This window comes from Maniola hyperantus, chromosome 10, assembly GCF_902806685.2.
Source record: "Maniola hyperantus chromosome 10, iAphHyp1.2, whole genome shotgun sequence".
NCBI lineage: Eukaryota > Metazoa > Arthropoda > Insecta > Lepidoptera > Nymphalidae > Maniola > Maniola hyperantus.
The window spans coordinates 11937170-11948065 of record NC_048545.1 but is presented as its reverse complement, the minus strand read 5'-3'; the positions used below and the strand labels follow the sequence as shown (position 1 = coordinate 11948065).

Sequence of the window (10896 nt, the reverse complement as noted above, 5' to 3'; positions counted from 1 at the left end):
AAGGCTAGCAGACAGACAGACAAACCACTTTCGCATTTTATAATATGAATATGGATATTTATGTATAATTGAACCGTATGACTATGTATTTAGTAAATTGCTTCGGCAAAGCTGTGCTAATAGGTAAGTTGTGCAAAGAAATCGCTGGCTATTGTCCATAGATTAATAAATAATAACTGAAATGACCTCCCAAAAAATAAGCAAAAAGAATTTGAACTTGCACTTTCATATCGTAATGAATGAGTGGGCAAGTCTGCCGTGACTTTCTCTCCGACATGTAACGCCGATGACTATAGATTCCCTGTCTAATAGAGCTTCTTCAGTTTTTTAATTTCATTTTGTGACGTCACAGCGATTGTACTGCTTCGGCCGGCAGTCATTTGCGGTCTAACATGAGCCGGTACAAGCCGTGACTATCGTTGACAGGCGCGTGAGTCCGAGTTGTTAAAACTCGAAGGTTTTGCACGGCAAAACACCGAGGTTTTATTCGTCGAGAGCTAAGACGTTCACGTCACGTTTTTTGTTGATAATAAATTTTGTTGTTTGTTTTTGTGGCGTCGACTTATCGCCGGCTTCGTGAAGAATGGAGTGTCATTAGTGAAAAAAGGTAAGATGTGTGTTTTTGTTTACATGCTTGCCTATCTATGAGATGAAATAAATACATAGAGCGGACGGAAGGGACGTCAACTTATTACGAAGTTTAATATATTTTTTTTCAAAATAGATCAATAATTTAAAGCAGTATATAGAATAGGTACCTACTTATCATCAGAAGATTTTTATTTCCATTTTATGTACATAAATGAGATTTTCTGTTTATATACTTACCTACCTAAGTAAAGTTCTTTAACCGTAAGTAAGAATTTCTGTTTTCATATTTAACTAAAAGATTCTGCGATACTTACGGTTTTTAAGTGTTGTTGAGATAGGTACCTACTTACTTTAACTTAGGTTTACAGTTATTTCTTTACTTTCATAATGAGTTGGATTTCGTGGCGTCAGCATTGAACCGTTTTCGGGAAAATAGAAGTTGATTTCATCCTAATGACTTGCCAGTTAGCGTGGATGTAAAAGTAAGGGAACGTCTGAAAATAATTAATGCTCTTTTGTTTTTTGATTACATTGGAAATGCTACTTTTTTTCAAACGGAGCCTCAAAAGCTAGATAAACGAGTGGACTGAAAAACTAAAAGGTAGACGGTTCAAACCCCGCCCGTTGCACTATAAATTGTCGTACCTACCTACTCCTAGCACAAGCTTGATGATTAGTTGGAGAGGAAAGGGGAATATTAGTCATTTAACATGGCTAATATTCTTTTTATAAAAAAAAAACAACTGCATTATTGAAAGCAATAAACCTGTTATAAATTAAACCACACCACTTATTAAATATTCCTTTAACTTTATTTCTTTGTTATACTATACTTAAAATCTGGCCAAAATGTGAAAACGTTACAAATTTACTTTTTATGTCGCAGACAAAATTTTATAGACAGAATTTACAACCACAGATAACAAATAACATTTTAGTTCGTACACAGATATATAACACTCTCCCCCGTCCTAACTAAATTTAACAATAGAACAAAAAGATTTTTATTTTTAAGAATAAAGGTATATTTAAATTATTTTTTGTATTTGATTACCATGCCTCTTCCACTTGTACCCTTCCACGTCTACTTCGTAAGTTGTACCCGAAATAATTTCCCTACTGATTTTACCTCTTGACCATTTTTTTCCTTTTCTATAATCCCTAACCATGACCTCGTCCCCCGTATCCAATTCTAAAACTCTACCCCCCTTTGCATATTTCAGCTGTTTCTCTTGGGATTCCACCAGATTTTGATAAATAGGAGCAGGCCGTAGCAATGATAAACGGTTCCTTAGTTCCCTACCCATCATTAAGCGAGCCGGTGAAACACCACTACTCTTGTGAGGGGTGGTCCTATAATCAAACAAAAATATGCTTAAAGCATAATTAAGTGATTTACCACTCTCTACTATCTTTGTCAGATGTGATTTAAATGTCTCTACGAACCGTTCTGCAGCCCCATTGGTTGCAGGGTAGTGAGGTGAAGTGTAACTATGCTTTACACCAGTGGTTTTACAAAACTCCTGAAATTCTTGGCTCGTAAACGAACTTCCATTATCTGTCACCAGGTGGACCGGAAACCCATAACGGACATATACTTCCTTAAATTTAGCTATGGTTAAACTTGAAGCTATATTTGCCATTTGAAAAGCCTCTGGCCATTTGGAGTAGCTATCGACAATGATTAAATACATCTTCCCCAATAATGGGCCCAGGAAATCTGCATGAATGCGATACCAGGGTCCAGGTGGAATCGGCCAACACCTTGGAATTATTCTAGAAGGATTATTTCTATTCTTTAAACATAATTCGCATGAATTAGATATTTTTTCTATATTTTCATTTAATTTTGGCCACCAAAAATAGGCTTTTGCCATTTCAATCATTCTAGAAGTTCCGAAGTGTGTCACATGAAGTTCTTTTAAAACTGCTTCTCTCAAACTTGAAGGTATTATAATTCTATGACCCCACATTATGCAATCTCTATCCATGCTAATTTCGTGTCTTCGCAAATAAAACGGTTTTAAATTATCATTCACTGTGCCTGGCCAACCATCCCGACAGAATACCAGAACCTTTGATAATATTATGTCTTTTTTTGTTTCTGTCTGGATGGTTTTCCAGTTCAGGGAACTCAAGTCTGACCCCTCGAGATAGTATACATTTACATCACTGTCAGTCTTACATAAAGTATGAAAATTAGTGTTATCTTTCATATTAGGCTTTCTAGATAAATAATCTGCAGGATTTCTGTCTGTACTGATGTGCTTTATGGTATAATTAAAAGCAGAGAGGAATATAGCATAATGTTGTAGACGTTTGGCAGCCATTTTTGGAATTGCTTTATGTGGGCCTAGTATACGTACTAGAGCAGCATTGTCAGTTTCTAATTCAAACAATCTCCCATATGTATAATTATAAAATTTTGTTATCCCAAAAATTATTGCTAGTGCTTCTTTATCTAACGCAGTATATTTTTTTTCAGACTCATTAAATTTTTTACTAGCAAAAGCAATGGGCCTCACAACATTATCTAATCCTCTGTTAGAGATTATAGCTCCAACCCCATATGCAGATGCATCACAAGTCAAAATTAACGGCAACTCTGGATTATAATGTGACAAATTCTTAGCCGAAGCTAATTCCTGTTTTACTAACTCAAACGCGTTTTGGCACTCATCAGTCCAGACAAAATTTCCTTTCTTGGTACATTCATACAATGGGTACAGATTTGTGGCTAGATGTTTTAAAAATCTACCATAGTAATTGATTTTTCCAAGAAAAGATCTTAGCATGGTGATATTTTCGGGAGGTGATATGTTTAATATGGGTTCTATATTTTCTCGTATAATTTGTATACCGTCTTTGTTGATTCTATAGCCAAAAACATCAATATTTTTTCGAAAAAATTTACACTTCTCTACCTTAAGTTTAAATTCACACTCCTTTAATTTAGACAGAACACTTTCTAAAGTTTGTATCATTTCCTCGTGTGTTTTACCACACATGTATATATTATCTATAAACACTATTACATTTGGGATATTTGATAGTTTTTGTGACATTAGTCGCTGAAAAGAGCCTGGTCCTGTACTTACACCATATGGTAAAAATTTATATTTAAATGTTCCAATTTCAGTTACAATAACTGTTAGTTCTTGGGACGCTTCATCAAGAGGTGCTTGCAAATAAGCCTCTTTTAAGTCTAATTCACAATAAAATTCAGCTCCTCTCAATTTATTAAAAATGTCCTCAACATGGGGTAGAGGAAATCGATCCACTTTTAATTGGGGATTTAGAGTAACTTTGTAATCACCACACAAACGAACAGAACCATCCGGTTTTAATATAGGTACTACTGGTGTGCCCCAGTCACTGTATTTTACAGGTTCAATTCGCCCATTTTCTAACAATCTTTTAATTTCAAGATTAATTTTATCTTTAAGTGCAAATGGAACCTGTCTAACTGGTAGGCGTTTAGGTTGTGCATGGTCTTTTAATTTTAGATTTATGCATTCACCCTTTACATTTCCCCACCCCGGACTAAACACATCTGAGAACTTTTCTTTGATCAGGTTTACCGGATCATATATTTCATTTGAATTTAACTGTAATGGCCACATGCCAAAGATACTAAGGACATCTCGCCCCAATAGCCTCGGCTTGTTGTCTTCGACAACAAACAAATTCACATTTTTTTTATTGTTATTTAAATTCATTTCCATATTAATTATTCCCATGGGTTGGGTTACAGTTTGATCATAATTTTTAAAGTGAATATTGGTTTTTTTTATTTTACCGGTTAGATTTAACATCTTTAGATCTTTAAACAAAATAGTGGTTGCTTCCGACCCTGTATCCAATTCAAATTTTAATTTTAGGCCATTTACACTACCATTTACAAAACAAGGAGGTATTTTAGTTGTAGTTGAATTACAATTATAAACATTATAATAATCATCACTTTCAGGGAATAAGTCTTTTATTGATTGCTCTACGTTTCCTTTATCGTCTGAGTCGTCCTGTGTATCACATTCTAACGTGTTGACCCTACGGTTTTTAGCACACATTCGAAATAAATGTCCACGCAGGCCGCACTCCGAACAGAATTTATCTTTCAATGAACATTCACTCTTAAGATGATTATTTTTTCCACAACAAAAGCATTTGGTTAACTTACCCATAGGTGTGGTACCTGTGGATTCACTCTTTGGCTTATTAAATGATTTATTCCTTAATTGGGTACCTTTCCTAATTTGAAACATACTACTAGTTTGCTCTTCGGCTGGCTCCTTAACCTTTGAATGTAATAATGCTGACTCCACAGTACGGGCTAAAATTATTAATTCCTCTAAATTTTGATTACCATTTTTCAAAAGTTCAAACTTGATTAAAGATGAAAATACACCATCTATTAGTTTTTCTTTCACTTGATCATCATAGTCTTTGAAAGAGCATTTTTTTTGCTAATTTTTTTAATCGGATAATGTACTCTTCTATAGTTTCATCAGACTTTTGATTACACTTCCTGAATTCTGCCCTATCTAATGCCACTGAAGTTGATTTTGCATATCTAACCTCTAAAATTGTCAATAATTCAGCAAAGGTTTTCTTTGTAGGTTTCTCCGGCGCACACTTGTGGTTTAGAGTATCGAACACTTTTGGTGTTAATTTTGTAATTAATAACGCTACTTTCTTCTCTTCTGGTACTTCATTTAAAGTAATTAGACATTGCAGCTGAGTCTCGAAGGTGTCAAAATCACGGCCATCGAACGGCTCAATGTTATAAATATTTACGGACATCGTCGGAGGACTTTGTAGCCCTTTTATTTCTGAATGATCTTCACCCAGCAGTTGTTTTACTTCCTCCAATCTAGATCCACTCTTGACTACCTCTCGTAAAGTCTTACGAAGTTCCTCTATTGTTTCTACATCCACCACCACTTGTAACTCTTTACACAGCGAGAGTAATTCGTTTTTTGATAATTTTTGTAGGAAACTGGTCTTTTTGTCAAGAATTTCTCTATAATAGAGGTTTGCGTCCATGGAGTTGTCACGAACCACGCCAATTTACCTCAACGAAGTTGTAGATGGTAACCGTCTTTTTGCACGTATGAATCGTCGCCAATTTGTTATAAATTAAACCACACCACTTATTAAATATTCCTTTAACTTTATTTCTTTGTTATACTATACTTAAAATCTGGCCAAAATGTGAAAACGTTACAAATTTACTTTTTATGTCGCAGACAAAATTTTATAGACAGAATTTACAACCACAGATAACAAATAACATTTTAGTTCGTACACAGATATATAACAAAACCCAAGAAGTTTCTTATATGTTTTATATAAGTAATTTCTTTTTGAGAGTGAGTTTTCCTTTCCGACAAAATTAAAGAACTAAATTCTAAATTTGGTTGGGAAATATTTTTCTTTTTTGTTTCGTAACTTTTCAATTAGGCACGTCAAGTAGGTAGGTATACCTACGTTTATTTTGTTGATAATTATTATTTTGTGTCGTAGTTGACTTTGTGTTGGGAAAATGGAGTACTTACTTACGGTACCTACATAAGTATCATAAGTGAAAAAGGTAAGTTAGGTTGTTTAATAATGAGTGTTTTTGTTTTCATCCTAATGACTCTAACTTGGAGTAAATAAAGCGAGAGAATGTCTCGAAATGATTAATCGTTTTGAATAGGCTTTTGTATTATATTTTTTTGTTTTTAGGGTTCCGTCCCTCAAAAGGAAAAAGGAACCCTTATAGTATCACTTAGTTGTCTATCTGTCTGTCTGTCAAGAAATTGGTTTTTAAAAATCCCGTGGGAACTCTCTGATTTTCCGGGATAAATGATTAGCCTAGGTTTGTGTTACTCCAGGGCATAATCTATCTCCATTCCAAATTTAATTCAAATCCGTTCAGCCGTTTTTGCGTGATTGATTAACAAACATCCAAAAATCAAAACATCCAAACATCAATACTTTCACATTTATAATATTACTAGCTGATCCCCGTGGATTCGCCCGCGTGTATATAATATAGCCTATGTCACTCAGGAACAATGTAGCTTTCTACTGGTGAAAGAATTTTCAAAATCGGTTCAGTAGTTCCAGAGATTACCCCCTACAAACAAACTTAACGACATTACCTCTTTATAATATTAGTATAGATTAGGATTTATCCAAAAACCATGAATTTGTGGCACGAAAAAAATTATTTACTAAAAGCACATATAGATGGCGCTGTTGTCTTTAACTTGCAGTGTTGCACATGAGAATGTCAAAATATCTTGTATGATGGGTACGGAACCCTCTGTGTGCCAGTCCACTGTCACACTTGACCAGTTTTAACGTTATTATTGGGTAAACAATACTGACTTACTTATCTTGATGTTTGATTAAGATTCGTTGCCTTGCGTTTTTGTCGCGAATTTGAAGAATTTCCAAATAAAATCATTTGTATAGGTAGGTTTGAAATTGTTATGTTGGTTAATTGAAACTGAAAAATCTGCTTTCAAATTAATCTCTCTGCGTCGTATTGCCCATTGCTGAGGATCCTAACCACTTTCATTAGACACTATAATGGTAGGGGTTTTCTTGAGACAATAATACGGTGGGTATCCAGTTCCTTCAGAGATTTAACGATTGTTATGCTGATGATAATAACCGATACCGATAACTTGACATGTTCTCCAAGGCACAGAGGAAATAATAAGGCATAACGGTTTTCAAAGTCGGGAACCCATCCTGTTATTGACTTGTGTAAACGTTGCTTAACCAACACAATCTATAATTGGTATCATCATCATCATCATCATCTCAACCGTCGTCATCCTACTACAGAGCACTGAGGTGGATAAATAAATAATGATATGCAACAAGGATACTTCCACCCTCAACTGTAGCTGCAGAATTGTTGTTGAAAAAAGGCTGAATTTTGTTCGAAACAAATTCTAAAATTTAAGTGGAGATTACACTAATATACTCACAAGAATTCTAAGAAGTCTCGTGATAGCTCAATCGTCACTTAAAATTGTTAATTTCTTTCGAACAACTCAGCGTAAAAGCATGGAAAGCCGTAGGTACTTATAAGTTAGTATTTGTGATCCTTTTGTCCTTATGTTTTTAACCGACTTCAAAAAAAGGAGGAGGTCAATTCATCGGAATCTTTTTTTTTTTTTTATGTATGTTCCCCGATTACTCGAAGACGCCTGGACCGATTTTGAAAATTCTTTTTTTGTTTGAAAGGGTATACTTCAAAGTTGGTCCCATTTAAATTTGGTGAAGATCTGATGAACATCTTCGAAGATAGATACTGGAACTCCTCAACGGATAAGAGTGAATTGCTCGCGATCAGTGTAATAGCTTAGTAAACAGTAGATTTTTAACCAGTCATAGCATAATTCCATGGGACCACTAAAAATTGTGAAATAAAATTTTTTTACAAAAAAAATAAAAACCGACTTCGATACGCAAACACTAAAAATTGAAAAATAATTTAATTTATTACCGAATATATTATGTATACAAGAGTTAATATAGATCCATAATAATATTTTTTGGGGTCGGTGCCAATGAGGTGCCATTGTGGAGTCTCATAAAAATATGAAGTCTAGACGATTCGCGCAGCTAAAGCTAATTGGCACCGGCACCAAAAAGTATTATTATGGAACTATATTAACTCTTGTATACATAATATATTCGGTAATAAATTAAATTATTTTTCAATTTTTAGTGTTTGTGTATCGAAGTCGGTTTTGTTCTTTGTTGTGTTTTTTGTTTTTTTTTCTGTACGTTTGTTTGGTGTTGTTGTTTTTTTTTGTATAATTGTAAACTGTGCGCTATGGTCCCAAATAAAATATTATTATTATTATTATTATATATATATTCTTATTTAAATCGGTTCAAAAGATAACCTCTATGCTTTCATCTCTTAAACGGGTAGGTACTAGCTACATAACTATTGAATTATATTGATAAACATTAATATATTTTATCAAACACAATAATATGTCAGATAATATACAAAAATATCTATCAGATCCTTGTGTTATCTTTTATCTTTCGATATTATATTCTCTATGTACGTTTTTAATAAAGTTGATATTAGGATAGGCTTGTGTACAGAACTCCTAAATTAAGTAAATTCTGGTATTTTCAGCACAATTTGTAATTTATATTTAGTTAGATCCTACTAGCTGACTCACCCTAGTTTCGCGAGGAATAAGTTTTAAAAACCATTTCTTAGTGGGAGAATTTCTTCCTAAGTTATAATATGGTAGTAATAGACTATAGGAAGGAAATAATGTATGTATGGTGGTTATATAGGGGGAATATACTGCTAAATCTCAAGAATCCCAGCGTTTGAGTTTCACGTTGTCAGTCTGTCTGCTACTTCTTTTAACAGACCCCCCCCCCCCTTCCTTTCTTAGCGGATGTCTACGTTACAATAGTATTTGCATGCCAAATTTCAGCCATCCATCCAGTACCTAGTCTGAGCTGTGCGTTGATAGATCAGTCAGTCATATTGCCCATGCCGGGAAACGAACCCGGCACTTCACATTTATAAGATCACTGCGACAGGAAGGTCAAAAACCAAACCGTCGTCGTGAGAACCAATACCCAGTAACAGATCAGTACCCTTATTATAAATGCGAAAGTGTTTGTTTGTTGGTTTATTGGTTTGTTGGTTTGACCTTCAATCACGTCGCAACGGTGCAACGGATTGACGTGATTTTTCGCATGGGTATAGATAAAGACCGAGAGTGACATAGGCTACTTTTTATCCCGGAAAATCAAAGAGTTCCCACAGGATTTTTTAAAAACCTAATTCCACGCGGACCAAGTCGCGGGCATCAGCTAGTTTAATATAAATTGCAATTCAATTACATAAGCAGGTACATACTATTTTATTGACCTTTAATTATTGATCTTCAAGAAACATAAAGATATTGCCCCAATGTCGACGACTTGGCTTCTCATATATAATAATTCGCTTTCTAATCTCAATCGTAGATCATCTTACATAGATTCAGTAATTCAATATGGCTTCACTTTCATTAGCGTTGAAGGGTACCTACATCATAAAAGTAATATCATTCTAGGTATACGGTAGATGCACATTCTAGTATAGAGATCTTAGGGCCTGCACTAACTATAGACTTTCGTTCGGCAGTTTAGTCGGGGACGTTTTTAGGGTTCCGTACCTCAAAAGGCGCTACGATTAACGTTACCTTTTCGACGTAACATAACGAAATTGTATTGTATTTACCTAGTTTTAACGTTAAAAAAGTAACAGTGTCCGTACTGTCCGTGTCTGCTGTCGTTCGAGAAAAAGTTCTGTCTGTACTGGTAGTTAGTTCAACGATCTGTGATGTAAGAGTTAAGTTAAAATATGCATATTTCAAATTTAGACCGTCGGATTTTAACGGAAGGCACTCTTATTTTATTGTTTTGCGTAATTTCGACAACATTACTTAAGCGGACGCACTGGCTTGCATTGTTTCAGTATTTTGAGTAATTTTTTAGTATAATCACGCATTGTTGGTTCAATCTCATATTTTTTTTATTTAAAATAAACTTAATTCCCATAGACATTATACAGGAAATAAGACAAATATTAATATTTCCTGTATAATGTCTAAATAAATAAGTACTTATTCAAATACGTAATACCTACTTCCTAAATTAAAAAAAAAATGAATTTGTGTGTGACTAAAATATTCTAAACAGTTATCTGCTGGATCTTCTTATATAATAATTTTAATGAGTTTTAAGTAGAACAAAATGTGTGGAAATATAAGTGATCTATTATTCTTAGTACAAAAGGAATGGACCATGGTTAAAATAAGTAAGTAGACCACTTCTTGTTCTTTACTGACGACTAGACGCTTTCCGCGTTGACAGTATTTTCAATATCCCATAGGAACCCTTTATTTTTACGGGATATAACTATAGCTTGGATCACAAATTGCATAATTTTCTACCTACCTTCCCGATTGAAGGCCAGTTGCACATTATGCAGTTAAAATAAGATTACATTAAAATAAAATTTGATTACCATGAAAAAATCATTTTATCTTGCACAAGTCAGTTTTCAATTTTTTTCCAAAGATTAACCGTTAACCTTAGCTACAGAGATGCGCATAATATAGACTATGCTTGTTTGAACTTGCTTGTTTTTGTTGGAAAAGTTTAACTTGGAAAATATATATGATAATATGATTATGATGATTTAAAAATGGTAACATTAATCGCTTGACGTGCAAACAATTAGTTAATAAGTAAAAAGTTCAGCCATTCTGA

The 10896-nt window shown here is 34.1% G+C and overlaps 1 protein-coding gene across 1 annotated transcript in view; it reads left to right on the top strand.

Annotated features, from left to right (window-relative positions):
• Positions 1-393: 393 nt before the first annotated feature.
• LOC117985949 (reticulocyte-binding protein 2-like) overlaps positions 394-10896 on the top strand; it is a 47982-nt gene continuing 37479 nt past the window's right edge. The window contains exon 1 of the mRNA XM_034972745.2: positions 394-607. The gene's annotated coding sequence lies outside the window, so the exon portion shown is untranslated. The remainder of the gene's footprint in view (positions 608-10896) is intronic.